This window comes from Cetorhinus maximus, chromosome 23, assembly GCF_964194155.1.
Source record: "Cetorhinus maximus chromosome 23, sCetMax3.hap1.1, whole genome shotgun sequence".
Taxonomy (NCBI): Eukaryota; Metazoa; Chordata; class Chondrichthyes; order Lamniformes; family Cetorhinidae; genus Cetorhinus; species Cetorhinus maximus.
Genome location: NC_135901.1, coordinates 445,502 through 462,651, shown reverse-complemented (window position 1 = coordinate 462,651; position 17,150 = coordinate 445,502). Strand labels below are relative to the sequence as shown.

General features: G+C 46.0%; 2 protein-coding genes and 1 pseudogene across 2 annotated transcripts in view; 1 reads left to right on the top strand and 2 right to left on the bottom strand.

Annotated features, from left to right (window-relative positions):
- LOC144698126 (uncharacterized) overlaps positions 1 to 17,150 on the bottom strand; it is a 476,455-nt gene that overhangs the window by 410,982 nt on the left and 48,323 nt on the right. The gene's annotated exons all lie outside the window — the stretch shown is intronic.
- Positions 1 to 17,150, top strand: part of LOC144698113 (uncharacterized) — a 436,823-nt gene that overhangs the window by 409,127 nt on the left and 10,546 nt on the right. The window lies entirely within an intron of this gene.
- LOC144697693 (uncharacterized) lies at positions 1,373 to 11,555 on the bottom strand (annotated as a pseudogene).

Here is a 17,150-nt window from a genome sequence, read left to right as displayed (position 1 = left end):
CCACTTCCCTGCTGAATTTGTTTGTCTACTTCATATTATTATGTGATTGTCACATTTCCATATTTTTAACTTGATTACTTAGTCTATAAATGAATTTTATGAGTTTTTTGACATAAGTTACACTGCAATTCAGCCTTTGGGCTGTGAACATATTTCTTGAATAAAATATTGTATCAAAAAAATACTTACCCAATATGGGGAACAGAGGATAATTCAATGGATTCAGAGCTTTCTTTCCAGCTCTGGTCGAACAAGCTGTGGCTAAACTGGAGATATTTATATTTTAACTTGTTCACTACATTCGTGATCTGACCATCTTCAAACTATAACCACAAGGATATCTGTGCATTTTTCTGACTGTGAGCACAAGGCTGTTAATACATTTGCTGAGTCAATTTCAATTTAAACCAGGTTTAAAGACATGATGCTCTATTCATACATCAAAGGTGCGGGAGATGCTGTGGGACACACACTGTGTTCAGTAGCTGAAAGTGTTTAACAAACTGAACTTTAGGTTTAGTGATCCTGGATGTGTTACTGATGTCTTTCCTGGATGCCAAGACTAGGAGAGACAGTCTGGAAGGTATGGGGAGCTGGGACTTGTCCATGAGAGGAACTGAAGGTAGGAGAGCTGAAATAATCTAGAGTTACAAAGGGGGAAAGGTCCAAAGATGGAAGCGTCAGTAAAAGGACATAAATTACTTTCCTTCTATCCTGGAGAATTTAAGAGGATAACTGGAGCACTGAGTGCAGTTTTGGTCTCCGTATTTAAGGAAGGAGGTCGTCTTGTGGTGCAGTGGGAAACGCCCCTGTCTCTGAGCCGGAAGCTCTGGGTTCAAGTCGCACTCCAGGACTTGGCCACGGAAGCTGTGTTCATCGCACAGCCAAACAGCTCGGGTATTAACTTATAAACGCTCCCAACTCACTCCGATGGCAGATGGAAAGAGAGGGAGGGAGTCTGTGTCACCCATGTGGTGGAAAGAAGATTGGAGTCTCTTCCATCACTATTTCTAGCTCCGTACTACAATATGTATGTTAAAGTGTATGTTGTCATAGCAACTTGGACTCCTTAGGGAGAGGGGCAGTTTGCTCGATGGCTAGTGTGGATCCGATTGGTACAAACAGCATGGAGTTTGATCCCTGTTCCAGCTGGGGTGGATTTGGGACCCGCCTCCTTGCCCTTTGCAGGGTGGAGATCAGGGTGCTGTGAGTCAGACCTGCTTTCAGGCAGAGAACTGAAGAAGATGAAGATTTAGTGAAGGATATAGGTGCACTGGGAGGCGCTCCAACACGATATTGGTTCCTGGGACGAGAGGGTTGTCTTACGATGAGAGGCCTATATTCTCTGGAGTTCAGGGGAGCGAGAGGTGATCTCACTGAAACATACAAGATTCTGAATGGAATTGATAGGGTAAACACTGGGAGGTTGTTTCCCCTGGCTGGGGAATCTAGGAGATGGGGGCACACACTCCGGTTAATTTAGAATTGAGGTGAGGAGACATTTATTCACATGAAGACATGTGAATGTTTGGAATTCTCTTTCCCCAGAGGGTTGTACATGCTCCATTGTTGAACATATTTAAGACTGAGATAGACAGATTTTTGGCCTCTCAGGGAATCAAGGAAATGGGGAGTGGGCGAAAAAGTGCAATTGAAGCCAACGATCAGCCGTGATTGTATTGAATGGCAGAGCAGGCACGATGGGCCATATGGTCTGCTCCTGCTCCTCTCTTATGATTTTATGACATGCAGTCTGCTTCCCCCAAAACTGATACATTTGACCAATGTCCAGAATATTAAACTCCAGCCCAGTTATAGGAGGTATTAACATCAGCAAAAACAAACAAAGGACTTGATTAACAGCAATATCCAACCTCTGCAATCACTTGTGAACTCGCTGGTATGTCAGCAAGTGAGACGAACGAGCAAATCTCTTCCCACAGACAGAGCAGGTGAATGGCCTCTCCCCGGTGTGAACTTGCTGGTGTCTCAGCAGGTTGGAAGACTGAGAAAAGTGCTTCCCACATACAGAGCAGGTGAATATCTTCTCCCCTGTGTGAACCCGTTGGTGTCTCACCAGGTTGGATGAAGTAGTGAATCCCTTCCCACACATGGAGCAGGTAAGTTGTCGCTCTCCGGTGTGAACTCGCTGGTGTTGAATGAGGTGAGATGAATGTCTGAATCTCTTCTCACATTGAGAACAACCAAATGGTCTCTCGTCAGTGTGAACAAGCTGGTGTTTAATTAGATCCGGTGGGATTTTAAAGCCTTTCCCACATTTAGAACATTTAAAAGGCCTCTCGTCAGTGTGAACTTACTGGTGTAACTGAAGGCTGGACATCAGAGTGAATCCCTTCCCACATGTGGAGCAGGTCTATGGTCTCTCCCCAGTGTGAGTGCGTCGATGAGCTTCCAGCTGGGATGGGCAAATGAATCCCTTCCCACAGTCCCCACATTTCCATGGTTTCTCCATGGTGCGGGTGTCTTTGTTTCTCTCCAGGTTGGATGATCAGTTGAAGCCTCATTTATATTCAGAACACGTGTCCAGTTGCTCCCTGCTGTGAAGGGTTCAATGTTTTTTTCAGGCTGTGTAACTGGTTCATGCTGTTTCCACAGTCAGTTCACTGGGATACTCTCACTCAGGTTTGTGTGTGTGTCTTGGTACTTCGGTTTGCATACTCTGTAAATCCTCCCCTTCTAATACTCTGTAAATTAAATTTATAAAGTTTATTATTGTAAATACAGGACAGATATTCAGAATCGACTATTCTAGTTACCATGGAACATTCTTTTGTCTCTCAATTTCCATAGAATTGTGCTTGATTGCAACTGCCCTCTGAAATGGCCTAGCCAGCCACTCAGTTGTGTCAAAACACACGACAGAGAAAAACTCTATGGGCGTACCGACATCAAATTACCTTCATCAGTGCAAGAAGGTGGCTCAGCACCACCACCACAAGGGAAATTAGGAATGGGTAACAACTGCTGTCCTTGCCAGCAATGCATACATCTCATGACTGACTTAAAAGAAACCACAAATATGAAACCTACGTGTTTGTTTTCGTGACTCTTCCCTCCTAATCCCTGTGAAAGGAGTTTGTTAAATCCATCACTGTCAGCCCTGGACAGAAAGTCACAACATTCTCTTTCTGCTTCCGGGTCCAGGATAACTGCGCATGCGTCCTGTACGTTACTGCTACAAAGCTCCGCCCCTTTGGCCACACACGTGACCCAGATACACCAATCGGCTTCTCTCTCGGACAGCGGGAGCGGTTGGGAAAATTAAGAAATAATTGTAGGGGAAACATTTTATCAACATCTACTAACAGATATATTAAAAGCCTAAAAGTACCACTGCACATGTCTAAGAACAATAAAAGGGACTGCTTAGTCCATGGACAATCTAAAAGATTTTGTAGCACCATTAAGCTTTTGTGCCAACCACTAAACTTAACAGAGACCCGAACAATCCCCATCCACCACTACTCTCCTCCATCTGGCTGAACTTGTTCTCACACTGAACAATTTCTCCTTAAACTCCTCTCACTTCCTCCAAATAAAAGGTGTGGCTATGGGTACCTGCATGGGCCCCAGCTATGCCTGTCCCTTTATTGGGTATGTGGAACATTCCTTGTTCCAGTCCTACTCCGGCCCCCTCCCACAACTCTTTCTCCGGTACGTAGATGATTACTTCGGTGCTGCTTCATGCTCTCGTCTGGACCTGGAAAAACTTATTAATTTTGCTTCCAATTTCCACCCCTCCATCATTTTCACATGGTCCATCTCTGACACTTCCCTTCCCTTCCTTGACCTCTCTGTCTCAATTTCTGGTGATAGACTGTCCACCAAAATCCATTACAAGCCTACCGACTCCCACAGCTACCTCGACTCCAGCTCCTCACACCCCGCTTCCTGTAAGGACTCCATCCCATTCTCTCAGTTCCTTCGCCTCCGTCGCATCTGTTCTGATGATGCCACTTTCAAAAAAAGTTCCTCTGACATGTCTTCCTTCTTCCTGAACCGAGGTTTTCCACCCACGGTGGTTGACAGGGCCTTCAACCATGTCTGGCCCATCTCCCGCGCATCGGCCCTCACACCTTCCTCTCCCTCCCAGAAACATGATAGGGTCCCCCTTGTCCTCACTTATCACCCCACCAGCCTCCGCATTCAAAGGATCATCTTCTGCCATTTCTGCCAACTCCAGCATGATGCCACCACCAAACACATCTTCCCTTCATCCCCCCTTGCGGCATTCCGCAGGGATCATTCCCTCTGGGACAACTTGGTCCACTCCTCCATCACCACCTTCACCTCAATCCCCTCCCAACCGCAGAACGTGCAACACCTGCCCCTTTACTTCCCCTCTCCTCGCCGTCCAAGGGCCCAAACACTCCTTTCAAGTGAAGCAGCATTTCACTTGCACTTCCCTCAATTTAGTCTACTGGATTCGTTGCTCCCAATGCAGTTTCCTCTACATTGGAGAGACCAAACGCAGACTGGGTGACCGCTTTTCAGAGCACTTTCGGTCTGTCCGCAAACATGACCCAGACCTCGCTGTCGCTTGTCATTTCCACACTCCACCCTGCTCTCATGCCCACATGTCTGTCCTTGGCCTGCTGCATTGTTCCAGTGAAGCTCAACGCAAACTGGAGGAACAGCACCTCATCTTCCGACTAGGCACTTTACAGCCTTCCGTTCTGAATATTGAGTTAAACAATTTTAGATCATGAACTATTTCCTCCATCCCCACCCCTTTCCGATCCCCCCCTTTTTTTCCAATAATTTACTCAGATTTTTCTTTTCCCACCTATTTCCATTATTTTTAAATGTATTTCCATCCATTTTTTTATCTCTACCTTTTAGCCTTTTTCGATTCCTTCACCCCACCCCACCCCCACTAGGGCTATCTGTACCTTGCTTGTACTGCTTTCTACCCTTAATTAGCACATTCCTTCGATAATATCACCACCTTCAACACTTCTTTGTCCTTTTGTTTGTGACATCTTTTGGTTATCTCCACCTATCACTGGCCCTTTATCCAGCTCTACTTGTCTCCCCCCACCCCCCCCCCCCCCCCGCCCCTTAAACCAGCTTATATTTCACCTTTCTTCTATTTTTACTTAGTTCTGTTGAACGGTCATTCGAACGCGAAATGTTAACTGTGTTCCTCTCCGCAGATGCTGCCAGACCTGAGTTTTTCCAGGTATTTTTGTTTTTGCACTAAACTTAACAGTTGACAGGGCTGTAAAGCTCTAGGGGTAGGAATTCAATTCAGTGCAATACTTTTGCAACTCAATGTTCCTGCAGATGGATGGGGGTGAATTGAGTCCTTCCCTTCAACCATCCGTAAATAAATAACTATAAACTAATCGGGACTTTGAATGGCGGGGCCTTTACCCAGCATCCGCCGCGGTGGAGAATGCCCCCTCTCCACACCCCGGGAGAGCAATACGCAGGCGCAGTGATGATGATGACGGATAAACCCTTGTTTGCCGCATTTGCAGCCGGAAAGCGGCAAAGGGAGATATGCACCCGGCGGGTGGGCAGGGAGGTATCAATAACACCCAGTGTCGGCTGCCAGCACCGAATGAGGACCTGCAGTCCAGCGTTTGAGGCTCCGAGTCTTTTTTCCCGGGGAAAGGCCCAGATCAACGGCCGCCATCTTGTTTTAGTAGGTAGGAGAGCGCATGCGCTGCAATCTTGGTGACGCAACAAAGGGAGGGCGGGTGTTCAGGGTCTCAGTGACCAAGAGAAAAATCATTAATAAATAATAAAATCATTGATTTTATTCTCATCCTGCTCACAGGGGCTGGAGAACTGAACCCAGGCAGAGGAGGGGAAGGGAGAAACTGGGAGTGGAATAAAGAAATGGTGCAGATGGTGAGACGGGTTTCGATTTAAGCTCAAGGGGAGGGAGACTGTGTGGAATGGGGACTTACAGCTTTTGGGGAACAAAAGGGAAAAATATCTTCCAAAGAATCTAGAATTGTCTTCTGAATTTCTATCCTGGACTTACAGCGATGACTATTGTAAACTTCTTTTCCTGGTCATTAAAATGGAGGATTTGTATACAGGAAACTCAAACATCAAGTCAAGAGTAGACAGAGTCACCTCAGTCATCAAGATCTGAGTATCATCAGCCTTTGGATGGAGAGGAAGAAATGTTTGTCTCGTCTGTCTATGGAAAAATATTACAAAGATCAGTGTGACTGGAAAAGCACTGGGACACACATCCAAGTGAGAGGGTTCCAATGCACTGACTATGGAAAGAGCTTTAACCAGTTACACGGCTTGAATAAACATCACACCATTCACAGCAGACAGAAACTAAACTGTACAGGTGTTCTGAGTATGAATGAGGTTTCAACTGATTGTCCGTTGGAGAGACACAGGGACACTAACACCATGGAGAAACCATGGAAATATGGGGACTGTGGAACCGGATCCATTTCCCCATCCCTGCTGGAAATGCATTGGCGCATTCACACTGGGGAGAGGCCATTCACCTGCTGTGTGTGTGGGAAGTGAATCTCAGTAATCCCGCCTTCTGACACATCAACTTGGTCATTCCGATGACAAACATTTTAAATGTTCTGACCATGAGAAAAGCTTCAAAAGAAAAATGGATCTGACACACCAACTCCTTCACACTGGGGAGAGGCCGTTCACCTGCTCTGACTGTGGGAAAAGATTCAGGAGTTCATCCAATCTTAATACCCACCAGCGAGAGGCCATTCACTTGTTCGATTTGTGGGAAAGGATTCACTCAATCATCTGTTCTGCTGACACACCAACTTGTTCACAGTGCTCAGAGACTGTTCAAATGTTCTGACTGTGAGAGGAGCTTTAAAGGCCTAACAGATCTGCTGAAATACCAGCGAATTCACACTGGGGAGAGGCTATTCACCTGCTCAGAGTGTGGGTAGGGATTCACATGAACATCCCACCTTCAGAAACACCAGCAAGTTCACTCCATTAAGAAACATTTTAAATGTTCTGACTGTGGGAAGATATTTAAAAGCAGAAATCAAATGATGCAACACCAGTGCTCACACACTGGGGAGAGGCCTTACACCTATCCTGTGTGGGGGAAGGAATTCAAATATCCATTCCTTCTGCTGACACTCCAGCGAGTTCACGTCAGGGAGAGGCTGTTCATCTGCTCTGTGTGGGGGAAGGGATTCAGTGTGTCATCCAATCTGCAGAGACACCAGGATGTTCACAAGTGACTGCAGGGGTTTGAATTCCATTGTTATTACCGTAGTTAATCACCTCCAGGACTGGACAATGTTCATTTTGATACGAGGTGTTTGTTTCTGCTGATAATGATCCCTATAACTGGGCTGGTGTTTAATTCTGGATAAATGTTAAATTAATCAGCTTGGTGTCAAACACACTGTGTGGAGTATTTGTTTTCTCCAGGATAAGAGGAGACTAATTGAAATCTTGTTGTCAACTGTTCCATTTCTGGGCCTTTTCTCCTCCGTTCAAGAAAGATTTGTATTTCTGTAGAGCCTTTCGTGACACCAGGATATCTCAAAGCATTTAACAGCTAATGAAATTTCTATGAAGTGCAGCACATGTTGTAATGTAGGAAATACAGCAGCTCATTTATGCACAGCAAGATCCCATGGAAGCAACATGATCAGACCCAGAAAAGCTGTTTGAGTGATGTTGATCAAGGGATCAACATTGGTCATGACACTGGGCAGAGCTTCCCTGCTCGTCAAAATAGCAGCAATGGATCTTGTATACCCATCGGCTGAAGATCTCATCTGACAGTGCAGTGCTCCCTTGGTACTGCAACGGAATCGTCATCCTTCCATCTACATGACATGATGGACGTACAGCAAATCAAACTGTTGGGGATGGGGGAGCCTCATATGGTTCACTTTTACTGATGGCTGAAGAGACCAATCTGTGGGAGGCAGGTTCTGCCACAAGTGTCAGATGTGAAGTGGTTCTCAGGTGGGGTTGTGGGTTGTTGTTTTCAGTGTTGGCGCCTGTTGCCAAGTGGCTGCAGTCACCAGGGATGAGAATAGCCAAAGACAGAAAGGTCTGAAAATCTTTTGGTGATAAGGAATCATGTAATTTAGCAGTTTTTATGATGTGAAATAAATTCAAATTCTTCTAGCCCACTTCAAATGGGTGGAATTATTCAACTTCAAGTGGGTAAAACCTGAGTTTTCCTTTTGTTTACCTTCTATTACCATCAAAACTGTGACCAATGCCTTTGTATCAAGTCACCAGAGTGAGATGAGCATTCAATGCAGTTAGTGCCTGTAATACAGGATGAAGTGCATACTAACAACAACATGAGCTTGCTGGGTTATGTACATGCGAAGTGAAGCAAAGGGTTATGTCAGTGTGTCACCAGCTATTTTCCAATGTGCCACCATTTTAACTCACCAATACCTTCGAGGGCAATTAGGGATGGGCAACAGATGTTGGTCTTGCCAGTGATGCCCACATTGCATAAACAAACATCTATACAACAAAACTCTTGAAAATTAACGTGATCCCAGACGCCAGTAAGAACAAAGCAATAAAGCAGCACAGTAACATTCAGCAAATAATTGTTAAAATCCACATCATAGATCAACATATCAATATGAAAGTCTGTATTTTTAAAGAACTTGCTAAAAATATTATTTTACACATTCGTAGGTTAAGCCAACTCAGTGAAACTCCTCACACCTCCATCCTCCCACACACACTTTGTAATCAGCTGCTCCCTCACACCGCCCCCCCCCCCCCCCCCCCCCCCCGCCCATTACACACACACACACGCCCTTCTTTCCAAATCCCACCCACTCACTCACTCGGCAGTCCCATTCACCAACCCCATCCATTTAGCAGTTTCTCTTCTCAACCCTGCCCCCCGCCCCCCCCACCCCCCCAATTCTTCCCAACCTACACCCCTACCCCAACTCATTCAGCAGCCCCTCTTCCCAATGCCCCCACTCACTCACTCGGCTTTCCAAGAGCCTGACAGCAATACAGAGCCATCGTGGGGCCCCATCGAACCCTTCGTGAGCAGGTCACTGTGACTGAAAACTGGCACTGATTCACTATAATCAGCCAAGACTTGGGTTCCACTGCTCCCAGCCCGCTAGCTAGTTCTGTGTCAAAGCAAATCCCTTCACAGGTCAGGGACTCTCATTCGAACTTGATTCAATGAACAACTCATATTATAAACAAAGAATGTACCAGTCTGAAATAGCCAGTTGTTAAATTAATTTTAGAAGACTAATTAATCTAATGAAGGTTGTTCAGAGTCTATTTTCTACAAGTACTTTATTTATTGAATTATACTATTCACAATAAGCTGCTGTTTCCAAATGTTCCAGAGAACAAAAGACTTCTGTCTCAGGCTCGACTCTGCTGCTTCCCCACACCCCATCCCCAACTGGTCTGCATGTAGATGTAGTCTTTTAAGCAAAACCCTACCGAAGGTCTTCCCTGTGACACTGAGAAGTGAGATGCCCCTGTAGTCTTTGCTTTTGTATATTGTGATGATTTTTGAATCACACATATCGGGTCGAAGGGATCATACCTTCCAATAGAGACAGAGGTCGTGAAAGTGTGGCAGGAGATGGGACTTTCTGTGCTTGAGCAGTTTGGCTGCAAGAGCCGGGTGCCTTCCTGTTTGCTAAGAAATCGATGGTCTTTTTGAGCTCATCCAACTCAACCCTGACAGGAAGCTGTGGGAAAGTGTCAAACGGAAACTGGGAGATGTCCATCTCATGGGTGTACAGCTGACAGTAGTGTTCAACCCAGCAGGACATATGTTTACATCAGTTGGTGAGTACTTCACCATCTGTCAATTTCAATTTCAGGGGGGCAACTTTGGTGATGGTAGGACCAAGTGTGCTCTTGATCCCATCATACATAGCACGCAGATTACCATTGTCACAGGTGGTTTGGATTTCATGTAAGTTGATCCAGAGTTTATTTGCACATCATCACCCTGTTCTTTTTGCACAACTGTCTTGATACTTTTAAGTGATTGAGTGTTCTATGCTGTGCATCTGGTGGGCTTTGCTTTTTGCTTCAATGACAGATGCCATCTCTGCTGAGTGGGTCTCAAACTAGTCTTTGTTGTGGGTTCCACCTTTACCAAAAGTTGCTGCTGCTGTGTCAGAAATGATTGAATCAGTGACTTCCAAACTTCATCAATATCAATGTTGATTGATGAAGCTTTTATTGATGTGCCTGTAAAATATTTTACTGTTTTGTTTATGTTCCTTAATTTAATTTCATAATGGAGGTGTCACTATGAAAAATGTGGAAGTCATTAAGAATTGTCAGCAAGGATTAATTAGCACTTTCTAATTGGAGATGTTAATCGGAGGAACCCTTCAGACACTGAATTGTAGATTTTTCATCAAAGATCAATTTAGGATTGAAGTAAAAGTTCATAATTTTATTGTAAGCGGGTTCTTGTTGAGATTTCTTAAACTAAGGGGAAAGATCACAGATGGTGCTTTTAAAACGGGACATTGCAGACCCGAAAATCAGTGACATCTCCGGAACATTCAACTCCAGCCAGTTATGGGGTTGTTAATAACATCAGAATGCCAATGCTGGACCTGATTCACAGCAGCAAAAACAGCAGAAACCAATCCCCGCAGTCATTTATGAATTTGCTGGTGTCTCAGCAGGTGTTGTGACTGAGTGAATCTCTTCCCACACACGGAGCAAATGAACGGTCTCTCGCCAGTGTGAATTCTCTGGTGTATCACCAAGTTGGAGGACTTTGTGAATCCTTTCCCACACACAGAGCAGATGAATGGCTTCTCCCCAGTGTGAACTCGCTGATGTTTAACAAGGCTGGATGAACACCTGAACCTTTTTCCACAGGAGCTGCAGGTGAATAGCTTCTGCTCAGTGTGAGCCTGCTGGTGGTTCTGGAGGCTGGATAACCGAGCAAATTCCTTCTCACACAAGGAGCAGGTGAACGGCCTCTCCTCAGTGTGAATTTGCTGGTGTGCAGTGAGGTTGGATGAAGATCTGAACCGCTTTCCACAGTAAGTGCAGATGAATGGCTTCTCCTCAGTGTGAATAAGCTGGTGTGTCAGCAGGTGGGATGACCCAGTGAACCTCTTCCCACACACCGAGCAGGCGAACAGCCTCTCCCCAGTGTGAATTCGCTGGTGTGCAGTGAGGTTGGAAGAAGATCTGAATCTCTTTCCACAGTAAGTGCAGATGAATGGCTTCTCCTCAGTGTGAATAAGCTGGTGTGTCAGCAGGTGGGATGACCCAGTGAATCCCTTCCCACAAACTGAACAGGTGAATGGCTTTTCCACAGTGTGAATGTGTTGATGGTTTTTCAGCTGGGATGGATAATTGAATCCTTTACCACAATCTTCACATTTCCATAGTTTCTCTTGGGTGCTGGCCCCAGTGTGACTGTGTTGATGAATTTCCAGAAGGGATGGATAATTGAATCCTTTACCACAGTCCCGACATTTCCATGGTTTCTCCATGGTACCAATGTGCTTGTGTCTCTCCAGGTTGGACATTCAGTGAAGCCTCATCCACATACAACACTTGTACAGTTTCTCCTCACTTTGAATGGTGTGATGTTTTTTCAGACTGTGTAACTGGTTGCAGTTATTTCCAGTCAGTTCACTGGAACACTCACTTGGGTGTGTGTTTCTCGGTGCTTTTCCAGCCACACTAATGTTTGAAATCTTTTCCAACAGACTGAACAGATAAACATTTATCTTTCCACATTCAAAGGCCAACGATATTCAGGTCCAAATGAATTAAGTGAGTCATCCAGATTGTGATATGATGTTTGGTTTGAGTTTTACATCTGCAAATCCTTCCAATATTCTGTAAAGGGAGTTTACAAAAGTCATCAAAACAGACAATTCTAGTTTCTATGGAACTTGTTTTCCTGTCTTGTTCCCCCAAAGCTGTAAATCCCCGTCCCACACACTCTCCCTCCTCCCTGGGCTGAAATCCAAACCCATCTCACCATCTCCACCATTTCTTTCCTCCACTCCCAGTTTTCTCCCTCCCTCTCCTCTGCCTGGGTTCAGTTCTCCAGCTCCTGTCTGCAGACTGACAATAAAATCAATGAGTCTTATTGGGAGTTTGGGGCCTCCAGCGTGTGTTTCTGAATCCTCCCCGCCCACCTCCCAGGGTTTCCTTCCTTCCCACAGATCAGATCCTCATTGATTTGAGCCCAAAGTGTAACCTCTTATTTATTGTCCCCCCTCCCCCATCCTCTGATGTGAACCATCCTCCACTCGCTGAGCCAGGATGGCGGCCGTTAACCTGGGCCTGTTCCCGGGAGGGAGAAGCCCTGCAGCTGCAAACCAGGAGCTGATAATTATTCCTCAGGGTTTGCGGATCCACAAAGTGTTTCCAAATCCTCCCCGTCCAGCCGCCGGCTCCATCGCTCCCTCCCCCCGGGCCTGTCACCGCGGGGTAAACACGGGGCCTGGGGCCTACCCCAGAAGTTGCTCCAGTTCCCAGTCCAGCCGCGGTTTCCATTCCTACCCTGTGCTCACAATCTCCTCCCGCCTCCCGAACCGTCCGCTCCTCCTCACTCTGTCACCATGACTGACACTGAGCATGCTCAGAGCGCTCACCCACACTGCACCTGCGCACTGGGAGTTGCCTCACCGGCCGCCGCCATCTTGGGAGAGGAAGACGGGTCTTGTTCAGAGTGCCAGGCGCATGGGCGACCATCTTGGAGAAGGCGGGGCTTTCTCCCCGGTGACCGGCCCGGGTTACCCGGGCAACCGGCCGCCGCCATCTTGTGATGAGGGTTTTCCATCCGGGTCTTTAGTGAAGGAATGGACAATGAGCTGGAGTCAGTTTGAAAACTGTTCAGAGGAAGGTCTGAAATCAGATTTACATCCAGATACCAGTAAGGACAATAAAGTTTACATCAATTATGTGTTTAAAATGAAATCAGAATGCTGGAAATACTCAGTTCTGAAGAAGAATCATATTGGATTGGAAATGTTAAATCTGTTTCTCTCTCTTCACAGAAGCTGCCAAACCTGCTGAGGATTTCCAGAACTTTCTGTTTTTATTTCAGATTTCCAGCATCCACCGTATTTTACTAAAATTATATTTCTTTGCAATTTTGTTGCATAATTAAGTGTAAAATAATTGTTACCATTTAAATGTACAAATCAGTGACATTTATTTGTGTAACTGAGACGAGGCTGTTCAGGAACAATGTCAGAAATCACTTGACAGAAAATATAGCGGAAATCTGGAATTCTGCTGAGATTTGGTCAATTGAAAATTAAAAAACTGAGATTGCTGGACGTTTGTGAGGCAAGAGAGTATTTAGAGTCATGGAATCAAGGGAGATGGATGGATTTAGTGTAGAAATCAGGCAGCTACATACTGGAGCTGAGTATCTGAGGTTGGACTGATTCTGCTTTTGTTTTGAAGGTGGTGTAGGTTTCCCGTCTGTTCTGTAACTTATCTCCAAGCCTGTGGGTAATTTTCTCCAAGTGAGATGCAGAGAGGAAATTGGAGGAGGGTTGGTGCAATGACACAGCCTTGCCTGATCCCAGTCTTGACTGAGATAGGGTCTGTGGTGGTTCCATTGATGAGGATCACGGCTTTCATGACATTGTGGAGTAGGTGGAGGTTGGTGGCAAATTTCTGAGCGCAGCTAAATTTGAGGCGGATCCTGCTTAAAACTTCATGTTTGACAGTGTAAAAGGCTTTTGTGAGGTCGAAAGAGTCTAAGTTGGTGCAGTTCCTTGCAATTTCTTCGGTTTTCCCTGTAGTGAAGGTGGTGCTTTTCGATGGGGAAAACTGCACTGTGACTCTGGAAGCAGTTCTTCAGCCATTGGGAGGACGCATTTGAGGAGGATCTTTGCAATGATCTTCGCTGTAACAGACAGCAGGGAGACTCCTCTGTAATTATCGCAATGGGACTTATCTCCCCTCTTGAATACAGTCACAGTGTCCCAGAGATCCCCTGTCATGCATCCCTCTTCCCAGGTGAGGGATATGAGGTTGTGCAGCTGTGCCAGGAGTGTAACTCTGTGGCGTTTCAGAGTTTCAGCAGAGATTCCATCTGCTCCAAAACGTTAATGTTGAAATTGTGCTGCAGTGGAATACAAGCTTTAGGTGGGTAATTAAGCACAGCTATCCCCAGTAGGGGAAGGATTAGGGAATCTTTGCAATCGTATATAAACTAGTTTACTCTGGGTGTCTGGGAGACTCTGTTACTTAACTCTGCTGTCTTGGAAATAAACCTGTTTTAAGATACAGTCTAGCTTCAGACTCATTCTTCCTCAGCATACAGTTATTGGAATTAACAAGGGGAACCTGGAGTTGATAGTTTTCACATACACTTGCTATCCTGGTTCTTCCGGGAAGTGGAGGTTGAACGTTTGGGAGATGCTGTCATAGTTCTGGTTGAATTGTAGATATATAAAATCCCTCTCCTTCACCCTCTGTCCACCATCTCTGTTTCTCGCTCTCTCTGTCTCTATCTCTCTGTGCGTCTCTCTTTCTCCCTCCATCTCTCTCCCTTTGTCTCTCCCTCCCTCTTTCTCTCTCCCTCCATCTCTACCTGTCTGTCTGTCTCTCTCCTTCTGTCTCTCCCTCTGTCTCTCTCTCCCACTGTCTCTGTGCATAGATGCTGGACCTTGTGTAGGCCCAGACTGGGTAGCAGGTTGCCTTCCCTGAAGGACATTAGTGAGCCAGTTGGGTTTTTATGACAATCCAGCAGTTTTCATGGTCACTTTTTCCTGGTGCCGGCCCCATAAATTGCCAGATTCATTTAGCTCAGTTTCACAACCTGCCTTTGTGTTTTTGTGAGTTCTCTCTCACTCCCTTTTTTTCTGTTTTCAATTAATTTTACAGGGTATTAGAAGGGGAGGATTTGCAGTCGGTAAACTCAAACCAAACATCACATCAGGATCTGACAGAGTCAGCCAATTTATTGTAATGTGAATATCATCACTGGATTTTGAATATGGAAGGAAAAAGCACCATTGATAGTGGGGAGAAACTGTACACGTGCTGTGTGTGTGGACGGGACTTCAGCCAATCATCTGACCTGTCAGAACATAAATGCAGTCTCAATGGGCAGAAACCATTGAAATGTGGAGACTGTGGGAAGGGATTCGATTACCCATCGAAGCTGGAAACTCATCGGCGCAGTCACACCCGGGAGAAGCCATTCACCTGCTCCGAGTGCGGGAAGGGATTCGCTACCTCATCCCACCTGGTGAGACACCAGCGAGTTCACACTGTGGAGAGACCATTCACCTGCTCCAAGTGTGGGAAGGGATTCAATCAGTCATCCAACCTAGCGTTACACCAACGAGTTCACACTGGGGAGAGGCCATTCACCTGCTCCCAGTGTGGGAAGGGATTCACTTATTCATCCACCCTGCAGACACACCAACGAGTTCACACTGACGAGAGACCTTTTAAATGCACAGACTGTGGGAAGTGCTATAAAAGTTCTGTGGACCTGATGTCCCATCAACGTATTCACACTGATGAGAAACCATTCAGGTGCTCTCACTGCGGGACTGGGTTCAGGAACTCATCTCAACTCTCTGTACACCAGCGAATCCACACGGGGGAGAGGCCATTCACCTGTCCCCAGTGTGGGAAGGGTTTCACTCAATCATCCAACCTCCTTACACACCAGCGAATTCACACTGGGGAGAGGCCGTTCACCTGCTCTGAGTGTGGGAAGGGATTCACTACCTCATCCGGCCAGCTGAAACACCAGCGAGTTCACAAGTCACTACAGTGATTGGACTTTTCTGTAAATCACATTTGGAACTGGAATTGGGGTCTGTTTCTGCTGATGTTAATAAACTCCATCCCAGCTATAGGTGTTAATATAGTTGATAAATGTAAAAGAAAAATCAGTTTTGTGTTAACACACGGTGTGGTGAATCTTTAAGTATTTCTAACACAAGTTAGTTCCTTTTGAAGGGCTCTCCCTCTCCCCCGTCTCCTCCATCCTCACCAACAACAAGCACGAGGAGCTCATGGAGCTTCTTTGTCACTAAGATTGAGACAATCCAATCAGCTGCCTCTGCTGCTCCCCTCCTTTCCACTAGCCCACTTGGCCAAACTGTGTCTAAAGTTCCTCCTTGTCTGAGCCCTGAACTCCCATCTTTCCCTATCCAGCCTCCACACACACACCAGTGAGTTCACACTGGAGAGGGAGGGTTTAAATATTTAGACTGTGACAAGAGCTTTAAAAACCCACATTCACTGATGATGCACCAGTGCATTCACTCCGGATCCACTCCATTCACCTGCTCTCAGTGTGGGCAGAGGTTCAGGTGATTGTCTGTCCTGCAGCAACACTGGTGAGTTCACACTGGGGAGAGGTCATTCACCTGCTCCGTGTGTGGGGAGGGATTCCCAATTCATTCAACCTCTTGACCTACCAGCGAGTTCACACCGACGGAAGATCTTTTAAATGTCTGGATTGCTGGATATGTTATGAAAGATCTGTGGAGCTGACATGTCATCAACATGTTCACACTGACAGGAGACTGATCAGGTTCTCTCACTACGGGACTGGGTTCAGGTGATCATATGAACTCAGTGTCCACCATTGCACCCACACTGGGGAGAGACCATTCACCTGCTCCGTATGTGTGAAGAGATTCAATCGGTCATCCACCCTGCTGAGAAACCAGTGAGTTCACAAGTGACAGCAGAGGTTGTATTCTGCTCTTATTGCTGCTGTTAATCACATCCATGACTGAATCATGTTAACAAAACATAAGAACAAGGAGCAGGAGTAGGTAATTCAGCCCCTCGAACCTGCCCCACCATTCAATACAATCATGGCTGATCTCTTTTCAGCCTCAACTCCAACAGTTCTGATAAAGAGTCATATGGACTCGAAACGTTAACTGTGCTCCTCTCCGCAGAAGCTGTCAGACCTGCTGAGTTTTTCAGCTATTTTTGTCAAATAAATCAATGTTGTTTGAAACACATTGTTGTAGATGTTTCTCTTTCCCACCTGAGTGTTTAACATCACCTGGCTGGAACTCAGAAAGGACAATCTGGGGGAGGATCATACGGCAGGAACAGAACTTCAGCCTGGACACAGTCCTTCAGGTTCACACTGAGAGGGACAAGCGGCACTTTGGTCTTTCTCATCTCTCTTCACTGAC